Source organism: Trachymyrmex cornetzi, unplaced genomic scaffold (assembly GCF_001594075.2).
Source record: "Trachymyrmex cornetzi isolate Tcor2-1 unplaced genomic scaffold, Tcor1.1 scaffold67, whole genome shotgun sequence".
NCBI lineage: Eukaryota > Metazoa > Arthropoda > Insecta > Hymenoptera > Formicidae > Trachymyrmex > Trachymyrmex cornetzi.
Window position 1 is genome coordinate 3,447,088 of NW_017299992.1, and position 12,077 is coordinate 3,459,164.

The 12,077-nt window shown below is 30.7% G+C and overlaps 1 protein-coding gene across 2 annotated transcripts in view; it reads left to right on the forward strand.

Moving 5' to 3' along the window:
- Nucleotides 1–12,077, forward strand: part of LOC108767321 (rap guanine nucleotide exchange factor 2) — a 115,252-nt gene that overhangs the window by 40,550 nt on the left and 62,625 nt on the right. The gene's annotated exons all lie outside the window — the stretch shown is intronic.

Sequence of the window (12,077 nt, forward strand, 5' to 3'; positions counted from 1 at the left end):
TTGTTATTTTGCTGACGCAGGTGTTTTATGAAAAGCGTACATGTATAATGCACTTTTACAATTTTAATATAATAATTAAAAAATGACCAATTTTTGTGAATATAAAAACTAGTTCTTTTATTTTTGGATGAATAAATAAACTGATTGAGAGTTCAATGTTCGAAGCTGTTTTGGATATACTCGTAGTTAGCAAATTATCCGCGAATCAGATATTGGATTATTACCGATTATATCGTAATAAATTCGATCGACGGATAGAAATGGATATTGGGGATAGGCAGGAATGTTGAGTGAATAATTTGATATTCTCTTTTTGGTTGAGCGGCTTTGATCCGCGGGATAATGGGGTAGCAATCATTGGAGCTCAGCTGCGAGACATTTCTGTCGTGATTGGCTTTCGGACGAGTATTGTTCCGTAGCTGTCACGCGTGCATACACGTGACGTGAAATTGTCAATATTTCGTGTCACGTTTCATTCTCCTTTGGTAAACAGCGAGTGTATCGCGTTACGGTAAGGATAGCGTTATCGTAAGATAGAACAGAGCCGATGTGTTGATCGAAAGTCACGTTTCACGAGTCAAAACGGATTAGAGTGAGAATTCTAGGAGTGTGTCAGTTATAATGAGACTCGTTCCGTTGCGATGTTTTTCTATCTACACTGAAGACTATAATTGTTTGTTAAAAATTGAGTATTTTTGCATAGGTAAGTTCCCAAGTATACTGAACTTTTGACTTTTAGATATAGAAGATTAGAGAAATTAAAATAAATAAATAAATTACCAAATAAGAATATATTATAATAAAAAAATAAGAGAATACATTGCAGTGAATACGATGTTTTAACAAAGTAGAAAGATTTGAAAAACAAGCGTTATTTTGAGTATCAGGAAAAATATAACTTTTAAGGTCCAATTTCGAAAGAGAAAGAATATGGGAAATATATGTTATGAAGTGAAATTTAACACAAGTTATGCACAATAAAAGTCTCGCTTTGAATATTTATATTTACTTTCAAGAGATATAAAGTTAAATGAATATATGCAATCAAAGTGGAAAATTTCAAGTATAGTGAAATTCAAATAAATAATTTCGTATTTTTTATCTGAGAAATGTAAGATCGTTTGGAAACAGTAGATAAGATCTTCGCCTTTTGAATTTTTGAAATTTGTTACTTATTCAGAGTTTTATTTTATTCGTTAGAATATATTCGTGAATATAAGTGAATATATATATATATATATATATACAGATACATATATAAGTATATTCTATAAATATGCATTTTTATCTTTTTATTATAACGAAGATATTTATCAAAAAGACAGTTCTTCTTCGAAATATTTAACATTCTTGGAAAGTGGGACAATTTTAAGAGAGAAACCAGATAGAAATTTGATAAGACGGATATCTAATTACACTCGTATTTCCACATGTTCTATCTTTATCGTAATAATAAAAGTATTTTAGTAAAAGTTCTATCAAAGTTTCAGAGTTTTTGCAACCAGTTGTTTCTCACGATTGTTTTTCCACGTTTTAAATGGAAAATAACACGTTTATCAACTGACATTTTATCGTAAACTTGTAACGATCCTTTTGATATTATGTTGTGGAGTAATATATTAATTTTTTGTTGGTCAACCGAATACATGCTTTATCTAGCTGTTTCATCATGATTTCGAAAAAAAGGAGAACCAACGTGTACTTATGTGTTCGTAAATAAATATGAGTCATAGCTTGTTTTCATAATAGAATTTGTTTGAAGATTTTTAATGAGTAAAGTTCAAGATGTGAAGTTTATTCAATTTATTTATATGATATTCAGTTTATTTGTATGAAAAAAAGAGTCATTATATGATGTTTTTTCGGTAATAAGATGCCACAAAGATGTACATATTTATCTTTTTTCTTACAACACCCAATATATCTTATTTCAATGTGACGCAAGTAAATTGAGGTAATTATTGGTTCCCATGAAACAATTAGGCAGCTTACAATAGTTATTGTTGTCATTGTAGTGTATAGTGTATAATGAACGTTACGCGTTGGATACGATCTTCTATTGTCACCTGCTCTTTCTATTCGCTTCGCCAACGATTGATGCTCGAGGTTGAATCGAATATATAAGTCGTTCTATATATTTTATAATTCTCGATTTGCATGATTAATGTGCTTCCTACAGCATTTGCATTAATTTGTAAATCTACTAAATAACATTTGCATGAAAAGAGAGCAATAAAAGATACACAAGTAGTCCTTGTCTTGACACTTTATTTAAATCTATATTTCTAATTTAGAAATCTAGATTGACATTCTTAATATGTATTAGAAGAAAAATTATGATGGACATTTTTTACTTTTATTATTTAATAGATTCTCTGATAAATTTCGGTCAATTTATAAGAAAACTTTTACAAACTAAATTAAATTTTTTATATCAAAGTAAAAAAAATTTGCATTTTAGGAATAAAAACGAATAACAAAATTTGTCTTTTAAATTTAATATTATATAATTAGCATAGAAATTGGTCATGAAGATTGTAAAGATGAATCGTTGGAACGATCGTGGTTCGAGATGCGCATCTTCTGAATGAGGTTTCTATCGTTGGTTCATTTAAATGCTCCACTCACTATGCATAGCTTCGAGGTCTCGCAACGTCAGCGCGTCTATATCGACCGACTTCCAATCTAAGTCGCGGTAGTTCCAGCTTGGTACGAATCTACGAATAGAGCGCAAAGTCGATAACTCGGGCTACGATCTTTGTATCGAAAAAAAATGACAGGGTCCACTGGATGATCTAATAATAGCACGGGCTTTATTGCTCGTGCTACATAAGAGGGTTTGTAGGTACATAGATGCGAAACGGATATTTTATTGAAGGATATTTCATTTTGTATACTAATAATATACTGAATTAACTACGTTAAATGTTCCACAGCCTACAAGCCAAATTGAATGTTCTGCTTGTCGTGGGAAAGAGATTTTGGTCCAAATCCGATGATTTACAACCGTGAGGTTTCAACATCTGCCTAGCTGTCCCTTCCCCCCCCCCTCCCCACTTAACCAAATGTTAATGAACAAATTATATATAATAATGCGCTAATTATGCGCTCTAAAAATCCGCAAAAAAAAATTTTGCGCTTATTTCGTTTAGCTAAAAAAAAATTGTTTGTGGGAAGGGGGCTGACTGACAGCCTACTCAGCTCCTCAACAAAATTTTTTTTTTAGCTAATTGAAATGAGCACAAAAAATTTTTTTGCGAATTTTGAGAGCGCATAAATAGCGCATTATTATATAATTTATTCATTATGATTTGATTAAATGGGGGGAGGGAGCAGATAGGCAGATGTGAGGTTTTGTTGCACTTCATCGTGTATTTTTGACATTTTTAATTATCTCATTTCTTTCTTGTGAATTGAGACATGACGCACATTGCCAATTAATTCGTATAAGATAAACTATATCTTGCTGCTACAAAACAAGTGCAATTTAATAATAAATTTAACTCAATTTAAAATTATGCGAGATTTATTATAGAAACGTTTTGTTTAAAAAAATAAATGTTTATTTTATTTTCATTTTATCGTATCGATTGATAAGTATCGTTTGAATAAACTGCTTTTCGAAAATGAGGCTTGCAGGGAAAGAAAATAATCTTGAACGTCTTACAGAATGTGCTCGAGATTTCATGGCTCCATATAGAACACACGCTCTCGCGCACAACTTAAACCCGTCTTACGAGCCAAGGTTATCGAGTGCATTCCGTAGGCATGCTTCTTTGGAAAACGATATCTTCTAAGATTCTAATTTCGCAAATGCACTATTTGCATCCGTTATACATTTTCTTTCTTTAGAAAAGATTTTAAGTTTCGATTACGCTATCAAAATATAGATTGTCGAAGATTAGAAATTGTTTGATAAAAAAATAATCAATATTGTTTTAGTTAATTATCTGTTTCTTTTTTTATAGATAACTGTGATGTTATTAATAATTTGTTGCTGGCAATATTTAGTAATTACTGGTATTGGTAATTTTTGTTACAAAAAGTTGCTCGTCCAAATTGTAGGTATTTTTCCGGATATTTTCCTGACTTTCTAATTTATTCCTAGATTATGTTGGAATGTTTGCGGTAACGTGCTCGTACTTCAATTTTGCAGGAAGTCATTATGATTTTGTACGTTTGAATTATACGTTATAGTGAAATTATAAGTATACGTAAATGCCTAATGGATAGAGCTGATAAAGTAATAAGCGAAAAAGATAAAAGATAGTTGTGGTGACTGGTGGATTTTCATTCAGTTGATGATGGAAAAACAGAAGTAATGTGTTTTTTTTTTGTATATATCACGTAATATCCTTTCGAATCTACCGTTGAATTAATTGCAGTAATTTATCGCTGTCGATGTTATCGATTTTATGTCATACTTTGAGATATGAATGACATTTTGAGGCTGATCCAATACGTGTGTATCGTTCCTATTTACCAACAACAAATATATAAGAAATCCGCGTGCATAGCTCATACGTAGTAATTACTGTAAAGCTAAGAAATGATCCGCTATTTTTCTTTTTAGTTCCAGAAAATACGTAAAATACTATGATTAAGTTGTAACGGTTACCCGCTAGGAGAGATGATGACAATAATGAGTAGAGATATTACTCGTTTAAACAAAACGCGGATAGATTTTAAATTCAAAGTGGCACCGATATGCGGCATCAAACAGCAATAGCTTTTTCTTTGAAACACTTTGCGATTTCCCATGAAATTAATCCTAGTCATACCTGAGAAATACTTGCATAAGGAGGTTACGTGATTTTCATTTGTTCCTTACATTTAATAATTATTAAGAACTCTGTTTCATAAAATATATTACTGCTTAAAGTTTCTTCATCAGACTAGAGATTGAGATTGAGATTGGATTAAAATTTGACCAATCAAAGCAAAAGTTTAACTTGATATTGGTTTTTCTGCTCTTTTCTGATTAAATTTTTCCGGTTAAATTTCAAGCCAATCTCAATCTCTAGTCTGATATGGGTTTAAGAGAGAGCTACTTTTAATTATTCTGATATAATAAAATATAATAGTTGCAATTATAGAGCATATCTCTTAATATTTCATAAATATTATATGAATTGTTTTTTCAGATGAAAAATCCAATTAAACGTTGCTTTAATATTTAGAAAAAGAAATTGAATTAAAAGATTCAATAAAAAAGAATTAAATAGAAAAATTAACTAAAGAAAAAAATAATAAAACTAAAGAAAATTGAATAAAAAAGTTTAATAAAAAAGTGAATAATATGCAATTCACTGTTTCATCTTCATTTTTGCGAGTCTATTCTTTAGATGATTTCAAAGTCCAGATGGCTGCTGACTGATGAGACCGGATATTCATTACGTTCAACGATCTCATCGATCCCATCTCGCTGATATTCACGGCATGCTTATGACACGCGGCACGTGCCGTTGCGAGCTTCGGCCTGATGCATTACGGCGCGCCACGTGCCATGTGAATGCGAAACACGAGCTTCTTGTTTCATTGTGAAAAATATCCGTTACGCAAATGCGGTTGGCGAAATGAAAAAAACCCGCAGTCCAAGTTTTTCGACTATTGTTTTGAGTAGCACGTATCACATTTGTTTGAGCGTGTGCCGATTGTTCCTCCCCTCGGAAGCACTGCGTCTCCCGAGAGACCGTCGCTATTCAATGAAATGTTTAAGCGTGCTTGTCGTAAAGTACTCTTCGTGAAATTCCCTTTCTTTCGAGTGCTGAAAACATTTGTGCATCAACAATGGCAATTGGGATTATTATTCGAGTTATTTTCTTCTCGTCACGCTAGCTTCACAAGATGCCATAGCGTTTCATATAGCACTTCGTAAAGTATATTAACATTTTCGATAGCAATCTGTAATCTCTTTATAAAAGTTGTATTTTGCATTATTAAATTGTGCAGATTATGATGTTTCTGACCAGTAGCAACATTTATTTCTAATATAATCATTTAGGAGTTTTGTGCCTGCAATTAAAATGTAAACAATACATATTAAATTATTCAGAGAGAAATAAAATTTATTTTTTCATTAATTTCAATCAAATTTAATATTAATTTGTTTTAATTTTGATTTAATTTTTTCTGCTTTTATTTTTTATTCCATATACTTACTGTTGCAATAGAATTTTCGTTTATCTTTTGTGAATTAAAGGTCTATCGGTGATTATACTTAAAAATTGTGCAATACCGCAATTCATTTCAACATAATAGGTAGGACAAAGTTGAATTCTCTCGGAAACCTTGAATTTTCGTATATTGCGTGCCGTCGAGACGAAACACGATGTTTCTCTCATAAGTACGATCGATACGCGGTGCCGTTCCCCTTGGGAAAAGGAGCGACACGAGTTTCCTCCGGTTCGTTTTCCACATCTGATGCACAGGGTGTCTGACAAATCTTGATAGGAATATTTTGGCTTTTGAATCTTATTGAGCTTGTTCTTATTTTATTTGAAATATTGAATAAACAGTTGAGCAATATACGTAATAAAATAAATAAAAAATACAAGGATATATCGCTTTTCTAAAGCAAATCATAATACAAAAATTAAAAAAATTGTAAGCTTCTTTATGTTATCAAAACCAATATTCTCTCTCTCTCTTTCTCTCTCCCTTTTTTTCTCTCTCTTTCATTTTATTAAAAATAATTTTTGTAGTTTTACGTAAAAATTTTGATAAAATTCACTTGCTTGAAATTTAGCAAAAAATGCAATCTTATACTTCATATTTATAAGACATCTTGTATATATCGAGAGAGAATATCGTACGCCAAAGTTTTTCTCAATTTGTGCTGAACGTGGTGGGAAACGAATCACGAATAAAGTTCAGTGAGACGCAGAAACGAAAAGTTTTTTAATATACGAGAATATTTTTCCCTTTTCCCACCGTATCCTTCTTCTGCTACGCATTTGCGAGAACTTTTTTTTCCTAACAGAGAGAACGCGGTGATCACTCCAGACCCGGAAAAAAAATGAGGACCTGGAATTAAGATTGGTAACACGCGTAAACTTGAATGGTTTTTTAATGAGTTCTTTTTTTCTGGCTGTTGCGTACGTAAGGTGAATTTCGATGCTATAACTCGAACTTTTAATTCCATTTCGTTTCTCTAATTATAAAGTCATTTTCTCGTTACTGTGCGTACTCCATGTTTGTCAAGTTAAAAATTTTTCATATAAAAGTACTTTGGCAAATATTCATAACGTTACTTGCCTCTTTATGGTACTTTCCGACGAAAGTGTGAATAGTCGCAACTAGAGAAAGTTTGCGCAGTGAATTAAATTACCGTAATCCGTGACTCTCTCTTTGTGACTGATTGTGAAAAAAAAAAGGATAGATGTACGTTTCCATAAGCATTGTCATCAGCGTTGTCTTTCTATGCAATAAATCTTTATTTTACAAAAGCGTTATTTATGAAAATTCTACTATTTTTTTAAGATCTAAATTATAGAACGAAAAGATAATTGCTTATACTTGTTGTTGCATATTGCGTTTGCCGAGAGCTTATATCTTTTCGAATGTTGGAAATAAAATGTGTCATGTAGAATAATAATTGAGGAGATTTCGCAAAAAGACAGGTGTCTGTCTATACCTTCGTGGCCCACTGTGTTGCGCGACAACGGGAGCATTGTGCACTGGCGCACCGTACAAAGCAAAATGCGCAGCGAGGTGCAGCGAAACGGCCGATTGGCTCCGAAGCCATCGCTGGTGTTTTATAGTGTGTATACACTATATCTCGCGACGACGACTACGCTTACCATAGCGTTGTTACTATCCCGCTTAGAGCACGGTGGCCTCCGTTGGCACCATGGTGCAGCAGCCTTTTACCTGCTGACGTACCTACCTCGAGCCGAGAGCGTAATTAGCATGAAACGTGCTACGTCCTGCATCGTGGAGCTACCGCACACTCCGACCTCTATTATTTCTTTGTGATTCTGTAAAAGTTCGTATTTTTATATCGGTGAGCTCATGAGTTCTCACGCCTTGGTGGGCTCCGTGCCATGGCGGCGACGATTACGTAATTAGAGTATTTTTAATCGTGCCCTAGGAAGCCAGCCGCCCTTTGTGAAAGAAACCTAGTGTTATTCTACTCGATACGAAGCAATGTAAATGATTTTATTTTCGTCATTAGATAGACCTTGCGACTTGCGATACAATTGGATTTGTATAATCAAACGAGATTGCACACGCTAGATTCCGTTTAATGGTACTATAGAAGGCGAATATTAAACGAACATTACGGAAGCAATATGCTTTAACCGATCGTTGACCGTTATTTCTTGTTTCGCTTTTCTCCACGTATTTCTTTGCAAATTACATGTACATACAAATTTACCACATTTTTACTAAAATTTATAATAAAATTTAAAATGAATAATCATTCGAAAATTGAAACTTTTTTATGGCAAAAGAATTGAAATATCAATAAACTATATACTGCATAATTTTTGTGAATTATGTTTTATTTATTAAATAAATTTATATTTTGAATGAATAAAAATTGGGAATAGATAACAACTTAAAACACATTATATAATGTGTATGTATTTATGTGTGTATTATATATATATATATATATATATATATATATAAATGCATTTATATACGTGATTTGGCAATAAAGTGAATATTATGAGAAAATAAACACTATTTAATTAATATATAAATAATAATCTTCAAACTAATCTCTTCTAGACACAATATACTTTTGACAACGTTCTTTAGTTTGCGGAAACTTCGTAAAAAATTTTCATTTTGAAATACCGCCTTAAGTCTTGTCACATGATTCTGAATGTTCGAAATATTTATAAATTGAGTTCTTTTCGTCACCTCTTTTAGTTTAAGTTTAAGAAATAAAAAAAAAGTCTGCTAGAGGAAGATCGGAGGAAAAGGGAGACTGATTCAAAACGGTAATGCAACGCTGACTCAAAAATTGCTGTATATGTTTTGAACCAGAACTCTAGATAGAACACAATCATAATTAAGTTATAATGATATTATAGGACGTTATTTGATGATTAATAATAATGAACTTATAACAAATAAGGTCATTTAAGGCAATATCCAAAGATGACTGTTCACAGAATTTCCGCAAGTTGTACGAACGTTGTTAGAAGAGTATTGTCTCCAGAAGGGATTACTTTGAAGGACAATAAAAATCATTTGCACATTAATTAAGTGATATTTATATTTTCACAATATTCACCGAACTTTATTGCCACATCACGTATATGTACACACACACACACACACACTTCATTATTAGCTTATCATTGCTATTATGATAAAAATAAAGGCAAGATTTATTCAAGTACGTTAAAAGGATTAAAAAAATCGAAAGTATAAAAAACAAAGTTAAGTGCAAGATTTTGATTTTTTATATTGAGGATTTTAAAGCTTCAAGAAGATGTTGTTAAACAAGAAAAATAAGACACTAATAACTGCGAAAAATCACGCAACGTTTTGTGATCGTTAAACTCATTGAAATAGAGTTCGCATTTTTTGTATCAATTTCTAGAGTAAAATGTGTTGTTTTAATCTGGAGCATCTGTCCATCTTATACTCACCTTGAAATTGCCTTGAAATCTTGGCATTGCCTGTTACCTTAAACAGCGAAGTAACTTATTATTATCGCATGTTCTATGATTTTATTCACCAAGATGGTCACTTTAATAATCACAAATTGCTAACAACTCTTGCAAAATTTTTAATACTTTTAACACGGTTTTACTATTTTCTTGTTTACTCTCTTTTTGCCAATTAGGTCACGTAATGATTGTAGGAGAAATTAGAATCGATTGAATTTCTTATGAGATTTCTTATATTTTTTACTTCTATAAAAAAAACAAAATATTTATATCAGATTATAACTTTTATGTTGAAAATAATATTATGTTTCAACTGTTTAACAACTTTTATTAAAATTAATATAAATTGGTTTTGAAAAAATTAATATTAATTAAACCCGAAAAGATTTTATATATTGTCATTTATTTTTATTACTATTGTATATATTATTCTTTACATTACGGAAGAAATTAAATAAATACAATGCATTCAAAATTTCACTTATTTGTTTAAATATGAAAATTTGAATATTTTTAAACCATTTCAGCTATTCCTTTATATTTGTATTATATTTCAATGTTTAAAAGATAAATATTAATGAAATCAATATTCTGCAAATTTCAATTTTCTATTTTCAAGTATCGAAAAGAGAGTAATAAAAACATTTAACGGAAATCATATGATTCTTTTTCGGTGTAGCTGATGAATTTCACCGTTCTGTGTGTGATGGAAAAATGTAAGCAACAATACCGAGATACGTGTGTAACACATTGTATATATGTATACACTATATACTGCTTGATGTAGAAAACAATATGCATCGCAAAACGTAGAGGAAAGCCTCGGTGAAATCTTGCTTTTTCTGTCTACACTTATGTATGCGACAATAGTTACACAGTTCTGATTTATTTCTATCTATCATCGAGCGCGCGTTATAATCTATATAAGTGAGTTTCTAAATATCCTTTGGATCATTACACATCTATGTATAATAGGTATAAAACTTTGAGATCAATTTCTTATAGAAAATTAGAATGCTGTTGGTAGGATATACTATAGCAGAATTAGTTCGTTACAATAATAGATCCAATATTATCTTTTATTTTTGGAAAAATAATTGTAGCACAGATTTTATGTATAAAATCATAGCTTTTAGTTTACGCGTTAAACTAAAAGCTAACTAAAAAATAAATTTTACAAAAATCATTGTTAACACTTTCTTACTCACTTGAGAGCATTTATTATGTCCAAGTTTTGGCTGATATTTATCGGTTCGTTGTCACTATACAATTATAAATGTGCAAAATATTTTTACGCACTCAATCTCTATACATTAGATTCAAAACGTGAACGGCCAATCGCTTCAATATTTCGTGGAAAATATTAATTATCGAAAATGTACAAGTGAATATGCTTTTGAACAATCTAATATTTAAATTAATTTTTTATATCATTATTTTAATATACCATTATAAATTTATATATATTTTTTAAATAGGTAGTCTACATTTGTAGGCTCAAATATACATATATCAAATAGTTCGATTTTTCAATTGTCTGTACGTTTGTATATGTATATGTGTGATGGATATATAATGTATAAAATATATTTACTACCTTTCTTAGTACTTAAAATTTAACTATAATAGGAGATTTGCAGTGCATTTATAACATTTGATAATAATATATTTAATTATAAAATATATCTTTCAAAGAAATTAGATTAATTTTTCTTTGTAGGAGAATTAAATTATTTGATAATAACCGGTAACTGCTAATTTATATATTATAATTATGTTGTATTACAAAAAAAAGAAAAAGGCAAATGTTACAAGTATGTTTATAGAACGTTCGACCTTTTATTTTCAAGTCACATAATGACATTGGACGTTCAAAGATGTTATATATTTTTCTTTTCTTCCTGTACAAGTTTTCTTAATATTATTGTCGATAGACGAAAGAGCGAAAGTTTTTGTATCAAACTAATAACTTTAAGAGTAAACGGGTTTACGATTTCCATTTCTATGATCCACTATCACCATATCTATCAAACTGTAGACATGTGTGTTAAGTTTCCTGAACTGAAAGTGATACTCACGCGCTCCACTTTTGAGCGAAAGCCCTTGAACTCCATTTTAAGGTCCCACACGCGATCGCTCACCGTCAAAATTTCTAGGGATGTAACGCAGATTACGTAAAAGTCACTTCACATTACTGATGAGAGGTGTTTTTACAAAGCTATTTTTATTTCTTTTTTTAAATTTTTGTAAAGTTTAAATAGTCTATATATAGTACGATTAAATAAATTGCGTATCTTTTAAAGTTTTAAAAACAAAATTCCTTCAATTGAGATATATCTTATTATATTTTTTTAAGGTTAAAAAGGTATAATATTATAACTATATATAAAGGTATAATATTATAGCTATATATACTATTCTTACTTTTTTCTTTAGGTCTAAAAA